This window comes from Eurosta solidaginis, chromosome 5 (genome assembly GCF_040869045.1).
Source record: "Eurosta solidaginis isolate ZX-2024a chromosome 5, ASM4086904v1, whole genome shotgun sequence".
NCBI lineage: Eukaryota > Metazoa > Arthropoda > Insecta > Diptera > Tephritidae > Eurosta > Eurosta solidaginis.
The window spans coordinates 110,525,892-110,542,070 of NC_090323.1; the positions used below are offsets into that span (position 1 = coordinate 110,525,892).

Genomic DNA, 16,179 nt, shown 5'->3' on the forward strand with positions numbered 1-16,179 from the left:
ACTGGGATACCCTACCATAAGAAGAATAAGAAAACGACAAACGCACTTGCATGCCACACTTCAGCCATATGACCACCGTATACTCACCCTTATGCATGGCAGCTCATTGTTGCAACGATGGGTGGCTGCCCCTGTACCCGCCCTACCATTGGCCTCATGGATGCTATTGAGGCCCCGTTATTTTACCATTAACCTCCCATGTCATAAACCAAAGGAAAACAAACTTATGTACACATTATTAGTTATTATTCACAAAATCAATGCATTATACAAGTTGGTTTAGTTTTAGCCTAGCTGACCTGAATTTAATTCACAAAATAGGTTTTGATTTTAAACAGTAGAAAGTAATATGAAAGAAAGTATAAAAAAAATGACATGGTAGAATATTACTGCGTGTACGCTGAATTGTATATTGCCATCAAAAATGAATATACATACATATGTATGTCAAAATGTATGCGCGCATATCATTACGCATATGCAAGAAAAAAATAAACAGATGTATTTCATACTAAGCTTGTATGTTTGAAGAAAAGGAAAATTCACTTGATATATTAATATCTATTCATGTACAAATGTACATGCATATGTATGTACAGGCGTGTGCGTAAATGTATATATGCATATATAATCAAAAATACAATATTAATAAATTGGTAAATTTACATTAGGTATATGGGGCATTAGGTAATCACAAATAATTTCATCTTCATATATATATATAGCATTTCTACCTAGCGTCGAAGATCTTCTTGCTTGGAGAGATGTGTTTCCATTCCTTAAATAAGAATTAAAACATTTCCTACGCCAATTACAAAATATAATTGCTTAAACGGTTAGAAGAAAATGACTTAATAATATTAGCCAACCAAATATTGGCAATCATGTTAAATATTAAAGTATTATGAAGAGAACTCAGTTAAGAAAAATATCTATAATAAATGGTTGCTTCGAACGATGTCATATAACCTTTGTTAATATTGCATAATACAGCTCTCTCAAACATGTCCACTTCACTAACATGTGTTTGATCGTAAAATGCTGAAGAGTCTGCTGTGCAACAAAAACAACAAAAATATTATATTTTGCGTTTAGCTAACTACACTTTGGTAAGTAATGCATTTTGACCAACTTTTCGAAGTTGGCTAACTTAAGCTATAGTGGATCGTAAAAATAAAGGGCCTAAAGGCCCGATTAATGGTGACTTATAACCATAAAACCATAACCAGATAAAACAGCTGATCGAACCTCCCTTATGGAAATCAATGTAATCGATTAATGGTGCCATACCATAACGATAACGCCATAACGATACCATAGCCAACCAATTGAATTTTGGTTTTCTGCCATATCCACAAACAGCTGATTGTTCATTCGCCTATTTTTTTGCCATTTTGTGTATGTGTGTATAATTTTTTTGTTTGCCAATTTTTTGTTTTGGTAATTAAAAATTCTATTGTTTCGTTTATTTGAAAGACAAATTAATTTCGTTTATTGTTTATGCATATCATAATGGATGACTGCAAATTAATTGAATTTGTACGCGATTTCCCATGCCTTTATGACAAGGCAAACCGGGATTTTAAGGCCGCTTGGAAGGATATAGCAGAGAATTTAGGTGCGGATGGTAAGTAATAATGAATAATCTTATAATATGTGCGTACATAGGTATGATTATTCCCAATAGTGACAGTAGCAGTAAGGCGATGGGGGAATTTACGAGAGTGTTTTAGTAAAGAGATAAGGAGCAGTAAAAACACTTCAGGAAGTGGCGCGTCTGCTGGAAGGCAGTGGGTTTTCTTATAGAGTCTTCAGTTCTTAAGAGCCCACATTATACCCCGACCGTAAGTATAACGGAATTACTTAACATGTTTGATTATGAACAAATTTTCTATTACAACAGAATGCGGCATAGCTCTCAAAATATAAACAGAAGTGTTGAAGGTGGCAAAAATACACCCACCGTTTGCGAGTCACGCCCTGCAACTCCCACTTTACCTGAGCTGCTATCTATAAATACAAAGTCCCCTCCTATTCCTACAGCGCAGCTGTCACCTGCTTTATCTCAGTCGTCTCCGATGCCACAACCGCAGTCTGAGCCATCAAGGTCCCGCGAACGAAAACGAACGACAGCTTTGCGTGGTGAATTGGACGCTGCCCTAATGGGGGCCGTCCAAACTTTTAGGGATGTAGGTGCGCGTAGAGCTCGCCGGGAGAATTACAGTGCCAATATAAGTCCGTCATATCAAGTTTGAAGAAGAAAAATCAGGCGGTGGTGATGCAACGGTGCACTGATATAGTCATGCAAGCTCAGATTGAGGAGAACGACGAAGCAGAAATTGTGGAATACTTGTATGACAACCAGTAGGGTGATTGCCATTTTTGTAATTTTAAAACTAAACGGCTGGCACTACAAATTGGTAATTGTTTACTTTACTCACAACAACTAAAACACGTCCAAAAATGTCGGGAGGGATGTCAAAAGGCGGCTTTGACCTCGGGATCAATACGAAGGCGAAAAAAAAACATTTTGCTTCTATCAAAAGGTGTTCAGAAACAAACAAATAACCCCCGGTTGAGCCAAAATCGAAAGCCTGATCCAACACCGGGTACGCGATCTAAATTATTTCTGCATAATTGTGGTCTACAACAAAATCTTCAAAATTACAGCCACATGAATATTTGAAACCGGTTTTTGAATATCCACGTTTTATACATATTTGTATGTCTGCCTTTTTACGTTTTGTAACGCCAGCCCTTCAATAGCAAAACCTATATTTTTAGTTTATAAAGAAATTGACTGATTTTTCTATTTAATTTCCTTTTAATTTGTAATGAAATCTGAATACATCCCGTGACATATATTTAATATGCCAATATGAATGCGACTGCAAATATGCCACGGGATGTTTTGTTAAGATTCCTAATGAAAGTACAAACTGTATGTATAAGTGGATATACAGTTTTGTTCACAAAAGCAGTAGCAAAAATTATTGCAACATTTTATCGGTTATTTGTTTCTTTAATTTAATTTTATTAATTTTAGAAAAAACTTGAATGTATTGTATAACGAAAACTATGTAAACCAATTTCAAAGACGTTTTCAAACATATTAGAAAATTCCAGAAGTTTTTGTAAATCTTCATAAAAATTTCAAACTTTTTATATATTTAATATGCCAATATGAATGCGACTGCAAATATGCCACGGGATATTTTGTTAAGATTCCTAATGAAAGTACAAACTGTATGTATAAGTGGATATACAGTTTTGTTCACAAAAGCAGTAGCAAAAATTATTGCAACATTTTATCGGTTATTTGTTTCTTTAATTTAATTTTATTAATTTTAGAAAAAACTTGAATGTATTGTATAACGAAAACTATGTAAACCAATTTCAAAGACGTTTTCAAACATATTAGAAAATTCCAGAAGTTTTTGTAAATCTTCATAAAAATTTCAAACTTTTTACTTGGATATTTTAGAAGATTTTTTAGTATGGAGTTTTGTAGGTTAATGAATTTTAGTCTAACAAAGTGCAATTTTGAAGTCTGCCAAAATTCGCATTAATTTTTGACTCCATACTCAAAATTTTTTTTAAAATTCCAAGTAAAAAGTTTGAATTTTTTATAAAGACTTCAAAAACTTATTGAATTTTCTAATTTGTTTGAAAACATTTTTGAGATTGGATTACATAGTTTTCGTTATACAATACATTCAAGTTTTTTTTAAATTAATAAAATTAAATAAAAGAAACAAATAACTGATAAAATGTTCCAATAATTTTTGTATGCAGATATATTTGAGATTCCTAAGAAAGTACAAAATGTAGATTGAAAATCGAATTGTGATACATTAATTTATTTATTTATTAATGTATTATATGTTGTATTGCATGTAACATGAAAGTTGACCTATCCTAATATAATAATACGTTAATTCGAGTATAAAAAATTATGGTGACTATTGAATTGTGATAATGTAACAAAGAAACACACACAAGAAGTTAAATTTTTATAATAGTAGATATGTAAACACCTGCTCATATTAATAGTGAAAATAGTTTTATTCGTAACATATATTGATGTACAGTTGCGAGCACTAAAATAGCAGTGAAAATTACTGATGTATTTTATCAGTTATTTTCTCCTTTTATTTATTTTCGTTAATGGTAGAAATAACTTCAATGAATTGTATAACCAAACAAATGTAAATTTATTTCGAAAACAATTTCGGGAAAATGCGAAAATTCGATAGGTGTTAAAAAATCTTCATGCAAATTTCAAACTTTTATTTAGAGTTTTCAGAATTTTTTTTAGTATGAAGTTTTGTGGTCCAATCAATTTTAGTATAACAAAGTGCATGTTTGAAGTCTCTCCCAATTTTTTTTCAAAGACTGTTTTAGATTTGGTTCCATACAAAGAGTAAATATTAATATGGAAGAAAATCTAAAACACTCTTTAAAAAAAAATTGGCAAAAATCAATGTGATTTTTGAGAGACTTCAAACATACGCTTTGTTATACTAAAATTGATTGGACTACAAAACTTCACACAAAAAAAATCGGAAAACTTTAAATAAAAGTTTGAAATTTGCATGAAGATTTTTTAACACCTTTCGAATTTTCCCGAAAATGTTTTCGAAATTAGTTTACATGTGTTTGGTTATACAATTCATTGAAGTTATTTCGAAAATTAACGAAAATAAATAAAATGAAAAAATAGCGTTTATAATTCACACTGCTATTGTAGTGTTCACAGCTGTATGTGTTATTATTGATATTCATTTAAAATATAGCATAATCTATAAGAAAAATCTTATACGTATATAAAAGTTTCAAAGTTTACACATTGCCAGAATTGATTTTTATGTAATCTTTGAGTATGCAGCTTTGTTGCCCATTGGTTAGTAATAGCTCAAACGTAAATCTTTGTTCATGCATTAGGGGATGAAAATTTAACACTTTCTAACTTGCACATTATTATAACAAAATTGAATAAGAAACAAAGTTGCATACAAGAGATTTTTTAAAAGTTCTGCTCAAAAAGTGTCAAAGTTCGTGACGGATTTTTATGAACTAAATTTGCGTATTTCTGAAGAAAGTGCAAAAAATATGTATTTAAAAATTTTTTTTTCGTTTCCTTCAAAATTTTGAATTCAATTTTTCGCTTTCTGGCAAAATATTTAATTTGAATTTTGCACTTTCCATTTTATACTAAATATTAGTATGTGTAAACACTAAAGTGCAAAACTAGAATAAGAATGCAAAATACAAACTTTGTGGTATTATATTATGCTCTATTTAATATACATGAGGCAGGATTACAATTTTTACCAATTTTTGATTTAGTGAATTATTTTAATTAACTTTATATATAAAAAACCATAATATATGTTTTAAAAATATATGAAGTATTGTTTCAGTATCGTTCTTTACTCTATGTATACAGAAAAAAATGAAATAAATTATATTATTCTATGTTAAAATAATTTTAAAAGCTTATGATTTTGTAGCAGCGTTGTGTTTGTGCAGCAGCAATGGTTGTTGCTTTGTTTTGTTGTGTATCCGCCTTCCGCCGAAATGATCTATAAGGAGGTAGTCAAAATGTAAAATAACTTCTAGATAAGTGTATATAAGTTGCGTTCTTACCTCCTGAAATATATTACTCGATGTGATTTTGAAATGCTACTGCACCATCGGTCATAAAGTAGTTGGTAAAGTATTCCCGATACTCGTATGTACTATTTCGGCCCCTTCTTCGAAATGAGTGTACTGTCCGCAGCGGACCTCCACAAGTTCTTAGTTCGTTCCTCCATTCTGCACTCGCCCATTCTCCGTCAGTGTAGTTTTCTGGGTAATACCACCGACTAGTATCGTGGAACATGATGAAATTATGCAGCACACATGCGAGACTATTTTTTCTGCAATTTCAGGATAAAACTCCATTTTGGTTTTCAATACTCTCCATCGCGCAGTCAAAATCCCAAATGCGTTTTCTATAACGTGGTGGGCCCGCGACAGTCTGTGATTAAAAACTCGCTGTTCCCTTGTCGTATTCATTCCACTATATGGTTTCATTAGATTGTTTTTTAAGGGAAATGCACAATCTCCAACGAAGAAATGCGGAAAGGGTTGTGACGATAATGGAAGAGGAGTATCTGGTGGAAGTGTTAATCGATTTTCCAACAGATCTTCCCCAAACCTTGTTGCATGAAAAATGCCTCCATCGCTTTGACTTCCATAAGCTCCTACGCTTACAGCGGTAAACTGGTATTTAGCATCGCATGCTGCCAACAAGACGATGCTGAAAAACTGTTTATAATTAAAAAACAGTGATCTTGACTTCGGAGGGCATTTTATAGCAACGTGCTTTCCATCAATAGCACCTTCACAATTTGGCATGTTCCACATTTGGGAAAAAGTCAGTTGTTATATGTTTTTATTGCTGCTCTGTGGGTTCACTTAAATATATTGGGGAAAGCGTTTGCCAGATAGCCTCGCAAGTCTCCAACACAATCATCCTCACAGTGCTCTTTCCAATTTTGGGGCTCCAAGCTATTTTTTGAAAGGAATACCATGTGCCAAGTACCTAAAAATCATACTAATTAATACAATATACGATGTTAATATCTGGAAATTTTTTAATGAAGTGTAATTGATAAACGTTCTTCTACACCAAATTGTTGTTTGAAGCTGGTTAGTGATGGAGCCATTAGTTTTAGCAAAGTGTCATAAACCGGCAGGGACATTCTTGTATGCGCAAAAAACTCGCTTTCGTCCATATCCTTAATTCTTAAGAAAGTCTTTTGGTGATATCCGGCTTGAGCCCTATTAGCATTAATGGGGCGGGCATGCCATCGTCTTTTTGTCTTCATTTCCTTCTTTCAGCATATAGCGCCATTTTGCTGAGGAACAAGTTGTCAATTTCTTCGTCACTGCTCATGTTACCTTAAACAGGAATAGATATATATGTTTTATTTACTTCTTTTCTTAATTATCCATTATATATAGTGCGGTTCATAGATGCGATAGCAAGGAATCGCCGGCAGACGAAACCCCAACCCAGGAGATAAGAAAATTATTGCTCTCAATGCCGAGATCAAGCAATTGGTCGACTAACAGACAAAACGGTAAGAGCACCTCAGGATATGCAACCGCTTTGCTGGTGTTGGTATATATGGTCAACCGTCAATCCCTAACAGACCCTACCAAATATAACGACAGAGTATTAATGCACTTCCCATGGCAGCCGGTTCTATGCACCAAAAGGTTTTGTGTGGCAGTTTCCGAGTTTTATTTGAAGAGACTTACTGTTAAATTCACGTCCTTGCATTCAAATATATATAAATCTTCGCCTATATGTAGTGATATATTTAATTAAATCTGTAAGAATACAGAAATACTTATTCATTTGTTAAACTTTTAATATGTGAACAGCTTACATTGAGATACGTGTAGATATGGGGCTTTATTCACCACCTAATTGTTTCACTATGTAGATATGCACCCAATTTGTTGCAATATTAATAAAAATACTATTAATAATGTTTTCTTTTACTTTATTTTGATTACAAATTACCAAATTTTGCAATCACTTTACACAATCACTTTTTATAAACAAAACATTCCCAGCTCGCGACAGCAATGGTCAGCTGTTTACGGTTATGGCACCATTAATCGATCACAATAGAGATGGTTATGGATATGGGTATGGTTACGACTATGGCGTTAGGGTTAAGGAAGTTTAATTTGGCTTTAAATCTCCTTAAGGCTTTCTTTAAGTCTAGCTTCATTAAATTTTATAAAATTAATTCCAATTTCTCTGCAACATTCTATGTATCCAAAGTTTATGTTTCTAAACCTAAACTAACGAAGAAGAAGAACTCGTTTCTTCGAGTTTGAGTTGGAACTCTTTAACAAATTTAGATTATATATATGTTATGTGTATGTATATTAAAAATCTAATTTTTATATTTTAGTTGAATAATTTACATTTCCTTATACGATTTGGGGTTTTGAAGACTCCAACGATGATGAAACGTATGTTAAAACAAGATTTTATGTACGGCCTAGGTGAAGATCAGGGGCATGTAGATTTTCAGGAACTGGTGATGACTTGATGCTTATCACCGTGGAAGCGGAATGCGGGTGAAGTAAAGGGGAGGGTTGCTTGTATTGATGCAAAAATATGCTGGCAAGTAGATTTTCGGAAAAATGTGGTGTTTGTTTTCGTGTAGAAAGAATCTGCGGAAGAAACCGATACCGCTCTATTAGAAATTTTTCTTTCACTTTCAACACCACACAATTTAATATCAAACAAGGGATAAAAGGGTTTAATTCTTTAAAGAAAAAGCATAAAGACTTACCACAGATATGTATGTACTCCTGCTCAAGATGGCTTTGATATGCTGACGACAGGAAAGTTAGTATAATTAAAAAATGTGTATTAAGTCGTACGGGCTTGCCAAATTTATCGATTCAATCGAACACAAAAATTTCAGCTTTTATATCTAATAAAACTTAGTGGATATTTATATATATCACACAACTTCACTTTTATTAGATATTTAGACTTTTATAAGTCTATTCATAAATTCACTCCGATTTGCTAATTAAACTTTACCACGACCACGATGTTGATTCGATCAGATATCCACAGGAAAAGGAACGATGGTTGCTTCAGGAAGTTATATTAGACCCTCGAGTTTACCATATGTGGCGATAACTCAGTTCAAAAACATGTTTTTTTTTTTTTTTGACATTAACAGAGGTAGAATATTGAAGTTGAAACAGTGGTGGCCAAGCAAAACATATGTGAGACAATATCAATGAAAACTAAAAGCAGCTATAAATTAAGGTGAAGAAAAAAAATGAAATTATATTTGCGGCTTAGTACTACGGTACAATTTTACATAGTGTTGTATAACCGATCGATATATCTAGCCGTTATTAATATTACTATAAAACAAGAGTGTTTGCCAACACTTTTCTTTTTAATGCCTGGAATAAATTATATCCTAGGGGAACTGTTATCTGGTACAATTTATAGACTGAGCAATTTTTTATGGTCAGAGTTCCATTGAAGTAAATTCAATATTATATGGGGGCTAACGAAAGTGTGGCGAATTTTTGGGCAATATTGTGAATTTTTACCTGAGTGAAAAGAACGAGGGGTACCAATAGTGGGTACTGCCTAAAAAGGACCAAAATGTAAGAAAAGGGACCAGCAGACCAAATGGGGTTGAAAGAGACCATTTTTAGTCCAAATGGACCAAAGTGGCAACCGTGAAAGCGAAGAAAACTACCTTTCAAATTTCTCCACAGACACTGGTGAGTTTTTCGGCGATGACAGCGTTACCACTTTGGCCAGAACCGCGGATAAAAGAACTGGTAACGATATTCGGTTACATAATGTTCTGGGTACTGTTTTACCGGTAACGCTCAGAACCGGGGCGTAAGGCATTAATTCCGAGATAACTTTCTTTATCATTCCCGGTCTTAAAACATTCGATGGAATTATTGGTGACGATACCCTTAAGGATATCGGAGCAGTCGTAGACAGGAAGAACAGTGTTTTAGTAATTGAGAAATATAAAATATCCATTAAGGCACGAAAATCCAGTGAAGTAAATTATACAGTGTCTAAGGACATTCCTTTAGAGGCAAAAATAGGGTGCAGATTCTCGAACAGCATTACTTTCCGGCAATGGCCAGGCAAATCAGGCAATATTCCAAACAATGCGACACCTGCAAACTAAATAAATACGATAGGTATCCATCGAAACCCTTCCTTCAGCCCACACCGATTCCGAGCTATCCCTGCGAGATTCTGCATATAGACATCTTCGAGATTGAAAAACAAAAATACCTTAGCGCAATAGATAAATTTTCAAAATTTGCTAAGCTTTCAATACACATTCGAAATAAGCTTACTGATCTCCCGCACTACTTCTAAGTACCAATAAAATAGTTTTAAAAAAATTGTTTAACGGTTTTATTGAAAACAGTAGTTACATTAAGTAGTAATAATACTAAAAGATAGAAAATAATTAGCTAGGTCCTAGGTACTAGTCATCACACTCCTCATCAATCTAGGGCGTTGATCAGACAATTAAATAAAAGCGTTGGACGCGTCAAATTTCTATTGATAATCAATAAGTAAGACCAAATGAACCTTAATCACGTTATGCTACGCCTCACATTATTAGAAATTTCACGCACCCAACGCTTTTATTTTATTGTCTGATCAACGCCCTAGATTGATGAGGAGTGTGATGACTAGTACCTAGGACATACCTAATTATGTTCTATCTTTTAGTATTATTACTAATTAATGCAAGTATTGTTTTCAATGAAACCGTTTAATTAAAAATTTTTTTAAAATTATTTTTTTCTATCTTTTAGTATTATTATTACATAATGTAAGTATTGCTTTCAATAAAACCGTTTAACTTAAAATTATTATTTTTTATTTATTTTATTATACTGAAATTTCACTAGCAAAATTTTAACTTATGTGCCCCAAAGTATTTTGACGTCTCTTCTAACGGGACTAGAATTTTTTACTGAAATTTCACAGGCAAAATTTGAAATTATATGCCCCAAAGTTTTTTGACATCACTTCTGCCGAGAAGTGAATTTTTTAGTGAAATGTCACTAACAAAATTTGAACTTATGTGCTCCAAAGTATTTTGATGTCACTTCTATCGGACTGTGTATAATATTTGTTCAAAGGGCCAAATCGGACAGACAAGTACGGATTTTTTGAATATCTCAATTTTTGCGACACCTAGCGTAAATTTTTTTTTTAACGAAAAACACAATTTTCACTAAAACATTTAAACATATAAAAACATTTGAATTTTAAAAAAATTGTGGAAAGTTAATAATGTAGAAATATCGATACCACCTACACGCGGTAAACTTGTCATACTAAAAAAAGACGTGTGACACTCGGGGACTGCCGCGGTAAAGCTATTGCATATTATCAAGTTATGCAATTATAATATTTATGCAACATTTCGTTTTCTTTGATATTAATTCAAGTTTTGTCTTAAACTTTAACTTTTACTTTAACTTTAACATTCACTTTAACTTTGACTTTAACTTTAATTTTAACTTTAACATCCACTTTAACTTTAACTTTAACTTTAACCTTAACTTTAACTTTAACTTTCACTTTAACTTTAACTTTAACTTTAACTTTGACTTTAACTTTAACTTTAACTTTAACTTTAACTTTATCTTTCACTTTAACTTTAACATTAACTTTAACTTTAACTTTATCTTTCACTTTAACTTTAACTTTAACTTTAAGTTTGATTTTAACTTTAACTTTCACTGTAACTTTAATTTTATTTTTAACTTTAACTTTCACTTTAACTTTAATACTCACTTTAACTTTAACTTTAACTTTATGATAGAGATCCAATTTTCTGTATTTGGCCTGTTGCTAGCACCGAACCTTTTTCGAACTTTTTCGAACCTTTTTTGACAAATATCCGGTACCGTTTTTTTTTGATTTAGTCGTTATGCCCGCGATAAAATCTATGCAATAGCTTAAAACTAAATTACAAACATAATAGGTACGCCGCGGCGATATTGTTTGTATCTTCTTTTTTGTTTATTGTGTGTTCCTCTTTTTTGCAAAATTCTTAAGCTTTCTAAGGTGTAACGCGCTTTTTCTCTCCTTTAGGTGTCTATTATTTTTATGTTTTCAACATCAGCTGTGTGTTTATTTTCTATTGCACGCTGTGCCAAAGCTGTGCTTTGATTTTGTTTACTTATATCGGCATCATTCTCAGCTACCCGCGTGCCGAGCGCCCGCTTTGTGGTCCTAATGTAGACCTTATTGCAGCTATCTTCTTCATTCCCTTTACATTGAATTTCGTAAACTACATTGCTACGTTGTTGGCGATCTATGGGTGTTTTTGTTTTTGTAAAGCACGTTGCCGAAGTGCAGTTTGACCTGTATGCTAGTGTAGTGTTTGTGTTTGATGTTTTTGTCAAGTCATGTGTGAAATTTTCTGTGAGCCTAGGAATGTAAGTGACACTGAAGTATCGTTTTGTCTGGTTATTTGTATCTGAAGACAGTGTTTTTTTGGGTTATATTTTCCATTTCCATTTGTTTCTGATTTATTAAATTTGATATGATATGGTCCGGATAATTATTCTTTTTAAGCGTCAATTTAATTTTCCTAATATTTGCGTCATGAAATCTTTGATGGCTGATAGATGATATTTTGTCTATAAAGTTCTTCGCCGTATTTATTTTGTATTTGAAAGGCTGTGAAGATATAAAGTTTTTGAGGCGCCCAGAAGAGATTGGTTTCGAGTACTAATCCAATAATAGATTAACTCCGAAGGAACGCGTCTCGATACAACAATGCCGTTCCCTCTGTTATTAATCGAAAGCCAGCAGACGTATTCCTTAACAGGGCTTCTAGAGTCAATTACAAGGGATTGGTGGACTTCAGAGAGAAAACGTATGAAGAAGTTAAAGCATTATTAGAAGGGGAGCAGGAGGTCAGGAACGCTAGGTTGAACAATAAACGTTCTACCCCACGCACCTTCAGTGCAGAAGGCAAATTAGTTATTGCAAATAAAGAGATAAAGGCTAACCAAAGCCAGTGTACAAAGAAGAAACTGTTGCTGAAAACAGAAACGTAACTATTGTTACTGAAAGTGGGAAAAAATTCCACAAGACCAACGTAAAAAACCTCTGAGATAACATTGGTCACAAGGCAAAGCTCATGCTTAGATCCTTTAGTCCCAGGGCTTTGGGTGAAAATTATTTTGTAGCCGATCCAATCAGAGGTTGGTTCAATTCCAAATAACTCGTTGGTTCGAATGATAACGAGCGGTGTGGCTCAACTCCATCATAAGATCTTTACTTTAATTGACGTGGGGCTGCTCGTGCCACCTGTAGGCCATTTGCAATCATCAACGCTTATGGTTAAAAGGGATCGTTACCTGAGTAATCGCCTATATTCCGATGCAAAATAAATTATTTTTTGAATACAATGTACGCACGCACCCGCATAAAGCGGCAATATATAAAACGCATAAAAGCGTTCACTAAAATAAAAGAATAAATATTAAAAAAAGGGGGAATGTCATCTTCACTAAGGAAGAAAAAAAGGTAAAAGAAAAAAGAAAAGAGAAACAACTAACCTAGCACAACTAACATACTAACAAGTAACACTAAACAAAGAGCAAAGTCCCTTCGTTACACTGCTCCAAAAAAAAACAAAAAAATATCAAACACAGAATCGCAATCCTAAAAGAGGATGTGAATGAACTTATTGGCGCCTGCCGGATGGCTAAGGCTGGCATTGTCAATAGCAACCTTTTAAGCAAAGAGGAAGTAAACCAACTTGTTAGTGAAATCGACGTCCTCCCATACGCGAACGCCATTGAAGCCATTGAGTATGGCAACACATCGATCTACACCAACAGCACACTCCTTCTGTACTTGCTATCCTTGCCTAAGGTTAATGAAACCAGATTGAATCACCTCATCGCACGAGCAAACATCCAAGGTGGTCATCGAATAGATCTGCGATACAAGTCAACTCTGACCAACAAATTTGAGACATATGGCATTAGAGAACATTGCCTGCAGTTATCTTCAGCTATGGTCTGCGATCGGAAATCTTTGGATTTGTTACCAGAAACTGGCTGCATGGCACGCCTTATCAAGGGCGGAAACACAAGTTGTACCTATTCCACATACAATGCATCCACGGTAGAAGTCATTAAGGAGGATACAATATTCCTCGACAATTTCATCGGCGCCGTCGGCTCCGGTAAAGATATTGTCTTTCTTAACGGTTCTTTTATCCTTCAGATAGACAACGAGACCATTATAATAAACAAGAAAACGTACTCGAGCACTAGTGCGTCAGGAGTAAAGGTGCTTCCACCAATTTTGACCAGCATTACGAATCGGAGCATGGCATCATTCTCAGCTACCCGCGTGCCGAGCGCCCGCTTTGTGGTCCTAATGTAGACCTTATTGCAGCTATCTTCTTCATTCCCTTTACATTGAATTTCGTAAACTACATTGCTACGTTGTTGGCGATCTATGGGTGTTTTTGTTTTTGTAAAGCACGTTGCCGAAGTGCAGTTTGACCTGTATGCTAGTGTAGTGTTTGTGTTTGATGTTTTTGTCAAGTCATGTGTGAAATTTTCTGTGAGCCTAGGAATGTAAGTGACACTGAAGTATCGTTTTGTCTGGTTATTTGTATCTGAAGACAGTGTTTTTTTGGGTTATATTTTCCATTTCCATTTGTTTCTGATTTATTAAATTTGATATGATATGGTCCGGATAATTATTCTTTTTAAGCGTCAATTTAATTTTCCTAATATTTGCGTCATGAAATCTTTGATGGCTGATAGATGATATTTTGTCTATAAAGTTCTTCGCCGTATTTATTTTGTATTTGAAAGGCTGTGAAGATATAAAGTTTATGAGGCGCCCAGAAGAGATTGGTTTCGAGTACTAATCCAATAATAGATTAACTCCGAAGGAACGCGTCTCGATACAACAATGCCGTTCCCTCTGTTATTAAGCGAAAGCCAGCAGACATATTCCTTAACAGGGCTTCTAGAGTCAATTACAAGGGATTGGTGGACTTCAGAGAGAAAACGTATGAAGACGTTAAAGCATTATTAGAAGGGGAGCAGGAGGTCAGGAACGCTAGGTTGAACAATACACGTTCTACCCCACGCACCTTCAGTGCAGAAGGCAAATTAGTTATTGCAAATAAAAAGATAAAGGCTAACCAAAGCCAGTGTACAAAGAAGAAACTGTTGCTGAAAACAGAAACGTAACTATTGTTACTGAAAGTGGGAAAAAATTCCACAAGACCAACGTAAAAAACCTCTGAGATAACATTGGTCACACGGCAAAGCTCATGCTTAGATCCTTTAGTCCCAGGGCTTTGGGTGAAAATTATTTTGTAGCCGATCCAATCAGAGGTTGGTTCAATTCCAAATAACTCGTTGGTTCGAATGATAACGAGCGGTGTGGCTCAACTCCATCATAAGATCTTTACTTTAATTGACGTGGGGCTGCTCGTGCCACCTGTAGGCCATTTGCAATCATCAACGCTTATGGTTAAAAGGGATCGTTACCTGAGTAATCGCCTATATTCCGATGCAAAATAAATTATTTTTTGAATACAATGTACGCACGCACCCGCATAAAGCGGCAATATATAAAACGCATAAAAGCGTTCACTAACATAAAAGAATAAATATTAAAAAAAGGGGGAATGTCATCCTCACTAAGGAAGAAAAAAAGGTAAAAGAAAAAAGAAAAGAGAAACAACTAACCTAGCACAACTAACATACTAACAAGTAACACTAAACAAAGAGCAAAGTCCCTTCGTTACACTGCTCCAAAAAAAAACAAAAAAATATCCAACACAGAATCGCAATCCTAAAAGAGGATGTGAATGAACTTATTGGCGCCTGCCGGATGGCTAAGGCTGGCATTGTCAATAGCAACCTTTTAAGCAAAGAGGAAGTAAACCAACTTGTTAGTGAAATCGACGTCCTCCCATACGCGAACGCCATTGAAGCCATTGAGTATGGCAACACATCGATCTACACCAACAGCACACTCCTTCTGTACTTGCTATCCTTGCCTAAGGTTAATGAAACCAGATTGAATCACCTCATCGCACGAGCAAACATCCAAGGTGGTCATCGAATAGATCTGCGATACAAGTCAACTCTGACCAACAAATTTGAGACATATGGCATTAGAGAACATTGCCTGCAGTTATCTTAAGCTATGGTCTGCGATCGGAAATCTTTGGATTTGTTACCAGAAACTGGCTGCATGGCACGCCTTATCAAGGGCGGAAACACAAGTTGTACCTATTCCACATACAATGCATCCACGGTAGAAGTCATTAAGGAGGATATAATATTCCTCGACAATTTCATCGGCGCCGTCGGCTCCGGTAAATATATTGTCTTTCTTAACGGTTCTTTTATCCTTCAGATAGACAACGAGACCATTATAATAAACAACAAAACGTACTCGAGCACTAGTGCGTCAGGAGTAAAGGTGCTTCCACCAATTTTGACCAGCATTACGAATCGGAGCATGGCAATAAACCTCAACCTTGTACACGGAGTAACAATGGACAACATAAAACTGCTTAA

The 16,179-nt window shown here is 34.5% G+C and overlaps 2 long non-coding RNA genes across 2 annotated transcripts; one reads left to right on the forward strand and one right to left on the reverse strand.

Moving 5' to 3' along the window:
• The first annotated feature begins 1,366 nt into the window (after nt 1-1,366).
• LOC137251971 (uncharacterized) lies at nt 1,367-3,564 on the forward strand. The gene is made up of 3 exons (XR_010953413.1): nt 1,367-1,627; nt 1,688-1,844; nt 1,904-3,564. It is a non-coding gene; the product is annotated as an uncharacterized lncRNA (long non-coding RNA).
• A 207-nt stretch (nt 3,565-3,771) lies between these two features.
• On the reverse strand, nt 3,772-8,297 carry LOC137254467 (uncharacterized). Its single transcript, XR_010954004.1, has 4 exons — nt 7,443-8,297; nt 7,312-7,383; nt 5,650-6,948; nt 3,772-5,585 (listed from the first exon to the last, which is right to left on the reverse strand). It is a non-coding gene; the product is annotated as an uncharacterized lncRNA (long non-coding RNA).
• Between the last annotated feature and the right edge of the window lie 7,882 nt (nt 8,298-16,179).